The sequence below is a fragment of the Gekko japonicus genome, unplaced genomic scaffold (assembly GCF_001447785.1).
Source record: "Gekko japonicus isolate JY-2015 unplaced genomic scaffold, Gekko_japonicus_V1.1 scaffold37, whole genome shotgun sequence".
In the NCBI taxonomy this organism is placed as follows: Eukaryota; Metazoa; Chordata; class Lepidosauria; order Squamata; family Gekkonidae; genus Gekko; species Gekko japonicus.
Genome location: NW_015171503.1, coordinates 328,708 through 333,160, shown reverse-complemented (window position 1 = coordinate 333,160; position 4,453 = coordinate 328,708). Strand labels below are relative to the sequence as shown.

At 44.7% G+C, this 4,453-nt stretch overlaps 1 protein-coding gene across 1 annotated transcript in view; it reads right to left on the bottom strand.

Annotated features, from left to right (window-relative positions):
• TOB2 (transducer of ERBB2, 2) overlaps positions 1 to 955 on the bottom strand; it is a 7,616-nt gene extending 6,661 nt beyond the window's left edge. The window contains exon 1 of the mRNA XM_015419219.1: positions 703 to 955. The gene's annotated coding sequence lies outside the window, so the exon portion shown is untranslated. The remainder of the gene's footprint in view (positions 1 to 702) is intronic.
• Positions 956 to 4,453: the final 3,498 nt, after the last annotated feature.

The window sequence follows — 4,453 nt, the reverse complement described above, 5'->3', positions numbered from 1 at the left end:
CCACCCCCCAACTAGAGCTCGCCCCCCCCCTTCCTCACCCGAATCGCCTCTTTTCACAACCGCGGCTTTAAAAGAACGCCAAAAGGATCCCGGTCGACTCCCGCCTGCCCCCGAACCCCAAGAAGCCCACAGCGGCAGAGGGGATTTGAGTCTCTCCGGCAGAAGTCCGTGGGACTCGGATTGATAGCGGAGTCGCTGGATGTGTTCAGAAGTCCGCTCACGGCTCCAGCAAAATGAGCAAAAACAAAATGGTGAACTGGAGACATCCCCCCCCCCCCAATCGTTTCAAACCCCAGGCACGCAAACGAGCCTTTCCTTTCCTTAAGGGGGGGGGGGGGTTTGTCGTTACGAGGGAGGCTGAGGAAAGGGCATCCAGCCACAGCTAGCAGAGGCGACATTGCTCGCTCGCCCTGTCCCCGCGAGGAAGAACTCCGCCGGCATTCGTGCTCTGAAGCAGAGTGGGAAGTTTTTGAGCGGCGGCTTCAGAAAATCGCATTAAGGTATAGCGATTAAACCGCTCTACAGAGAGCAGGGCCGGGGGAAACGCAGCCTGAGCCGCCAGGTGAACCGGGGTCGGCAGAGGAAATACGCCTTCGGCCCGAGACCAAAACATCTATACATTTTTTAAAAACCCGAAATCTAAATGGTGCGACTCCCCCTTTTGTCCCCTCCCTCCCATTCGAGCGATAAGCCTTCACTTACTTCTTCCTTTCAGCACCAGGTGAGATGGTTCGGTGACTTCTTCTTCTTCTTCTTTCCAGGGTGTTTCTCGATGTCTTTTTTACAAAGTGCTGATGGGGTGGTGTTGGACGTTCGGTTTTTTAAAAATTATTTTAATTAAATAGATGCTGTTCGGATAACTTCTCCCCCTTCTATAGGCCCAATCAGAAGTGGGGTGGGGGGGGGATGTTTCCTGGGGCGCCCCCTACTTCCTTCTTCCTCTCCCTCCCCGGGGAACCTGAAGCCACCCTCTCCCTGGCCCAAAGTGAGCAAAGTAAATGAAAAGTTTCACCCTTAGCAACCCTGCGCAAGGATATTCTCTTCCACACCCAGGGTGACGCGTCCTGCAAAGGACAAGGAAGGGGGAAAGAGGAGGAGAGGGCAGGCGGGCCGGAACTACTTCCCCAAACGCCAGCTTCAGGTTAACCCGTCCTGTGCCGGGAGCTTCGAGTTCTAGATGCTTAGAAGAGCCAGCAGATAGGAATGCGCGTTTTCTGCCGAGATTTTTTACGTGCGTTTTAATTGATTCCCGCTCTTCGTGCTGGAGCTGTAGTGGTCCAACGTGAATATCTGCTGATAGTCAACAAAACTAGTACACCAGTGCTTCAGATAATAACCATCCTAACTGAGTTAGATCAAATGCAATTAAATGCGGAATAGACTTCCCCTACCGTCTTTAAATTAAATACGAATAGGATCGGGCAGCACAATATGTCGTGCTTCGTACACTTTCCCCTACCACTCTGTTTAATCTGCAAAAACTACCATCTCTTGGTTCCACAGTCACAATCAATAACGTGTGGTCATACAACTGGAGTTGCTAAAGGCTAGTTAAACAGTTGAAACCTCCATATATTTGGAATCCAATCTTTAACCTTTCAATCTTGTAACTAACATTATAAAATAAGAAATAAATAACTCTATTTATTTATTTATTAAATCTGTATCCCGCCCTCCCTGCCATGGCAGGCTCAGGGCGGCTTACAGAATATATATAAATATATATATTAAAATACCGGAATATGTAAAAACACAGAATTAAATTAAAATCATAGCATATAAGTAGGGAAGCAAGAAACCATGCTGTCTGATTGAATTTTCTATATTTTGACATTCATCTTGAGACTCACTGAGATGGGCTATCAGTGAAGTAAATTGATTCCCAATGGATTAATAGAGGGTACAAATCAAAGTCCTAAGAGCCATAAGATCTCGGGCAGGCAGATTACTTGGAAGTAAATCCCACTGAGCTGTTTACTCCCAAACAACCATGCATGGGTTTGTAACCTTAAAATGAAGATACTTAGAATCTCTTACATTCAAAATAGATCCTGCAGATACCTATGGATAATGCTTGTATATCTTGTTAAATCCACAAAAAGTTACACTGCAACTAAACTGAATTGTCATCTCCTCCCCACCTTTCTACTGTAGAGTTCTCCCAGCTTTTTTGTCCTTGACTGTGCGTGTGTATTTGTGGTACAGATAAAGTGTTTGTTCAGATTTAAAAAAAAACAGCATGCCAGAGAGATAACAAAATTATTAATTTCAAGCTGTGGTCCTAAATGTGTTCAGGGTGGCTTTGAGGATGAAGAGTGCCAAGTTCTTATTCTACAATGGGGCTCACTATTTCTAAATGCATTACTCAAGTCTAGGGATTCATTCAAAGCTCTTAATGCAGTTTCTCTCTTAATATGATTTAATCATCATTTTAGTCAAAACTAAGTTGTAACTAAGTTGAGTTGTGACACTCTTCTAACCTATAAAAACAGTGGCTAGGAGAACTGAACCAGATGGCTTAATGAAACTATGGAAGTGTTTATGTGAGCAGATTGGGTGAATTGAGGATTAGGGTTAGAATGTTGTTGTTCCATCTCATCTGTTCAGTCAGATCCCCGTATCTGTTTATTTATACTATATGTACCTCTCGAAGGAGAAGATTATGATGGAATAAATTTTATTAGCCTTTAGTTGTCATCGGACTTCTGTTTCATTTTAGCAGACTCTTGTTTTTTACAGACTATCACAGATATCCATCTGGAATTTTCTTCATCTTAAATATGGTCCATTTTGATGGGTGTGTATTAGGGTTGCCAACTCCTGCTTGAGAAATACCAGGATACTTGGGGGTGGAACCTGGGGAGGGACCTCAGCAGGGTATAATGCGCTAGACTTTACCCTCCAAAGTAGCCATTTTCTCCCGGGAAACTGATCTCTGTAGTCTGTAGTTGAACTGTAATTCTGGGGGAATCCCCAGGTCCCACCTAGAGGCTGGCATGCCTAGTGTGTGTAGACATAACAAATAACTGATTTGATGTTCAGGCATGTTCTATAAGCACCAATAAACGCCATGCAGCCTACCCTCACCCCTTGTCATACAGTGTGTCAATATAAAAGATGGAAGGAGGGGTTATTAAACTCCATGCAGGTAGCACCACAAACCATGTAAACTGTAAGAGCAACCATATTGAAGGGAATGGGGCAATTGTTTCAGCCACCTTTTCCTGGGGGGGTCTTAATAATGTACTTCTCAGATCACCTTAGCAAACATACCAGGGGACACTCTCCAAAGCAGGGCTGGCTAGATTATCTTGCCTAGTTATGGGGCCTTCAGACATGGGGGAGGGAGTCCCTTGGATGTTCCTAACTGGACCATAGTTGAAACCCCGCTAAAATTGGCTTGTCAACGCAGGAGAGAGGAGGTTTGGAGCCCACACCAAAGGATATGCTTTAAAAATGGCTGCGAACAGCTGTTAATTTCTAAAAAAGAGAGAGGTTGCTAGGAAACCAGGGTCTGCGCTTTGGATTCCTGTGGCACTTTAAAGATGATCTAATTTTTGATGGCATAAACTTCCTTAAACGGCTCCTTTAAGAAGCCTGAAGAGGAATGGAAGTTGGAGCCCCTTCAGAGGGGAGAACTCAGTGGCAAGAAAGGGGCGGGATAAGCATTCTCTAGGGAGCCCGATTTATTATTGCTATGGCTTTTTGGTTGCATTCTTTTCACGGCCCTTTGCATCTCCAGGGCTTGAATCGTATCTGTAGTAGTTGAAATCCAGCCCCCCGCCGTGTAAGTGTGTTCCATAGTTCGAGTTTAGGCTTTAACCCGTGGTTTAAAAACAGAACATTTGGATCTAAATTAAAATTAGGAGTTGTTGGGGGTTTTGCCCTGTTGGTTGAACGACGAGTCTAATTTTTGCTTTACTTTGACCACACAGTTTACCAAGTGCACGCTCGAGCTGACCATTAGGTTGAGATTTTAGTATAGTATATAAAGATTTTTGTGGCGCTGAGTTTGCGCCATCAGATCTTATGGCTTGTTTTCTTACGCGACCAGCCGGCTTAATAGAAACGCACGTATTTTTCCAGTTTATTTCCATACCTCAAATGCTAGAAGGTATGTAAATCGGCTCGCATCCCCTAAACAAAACCCCACAAGGCACGGATGTCAGATGGCATTTTAACTATTCATTGGGTACATTTCCCTCCTCTGAATTGCAGCTACCACTCCGCACAATTTAGGGACTACTTTTTCAGCAGTGCGCCTGTGCAATGCTTTCATCGACGTAACTTCAGACGCAACGACTGACATAGGCATCACAACCTGCAAGGTGTAGAAACGCAAGCGAGTCTAAAAATAACACCATTAGGCTAGCAACAGTCTTCCCATTGGATGAAGATGTCCGAGGGCTCAAAAGATTGGTTTATTACATTAACCAATAAGCAGAAAGGGGTG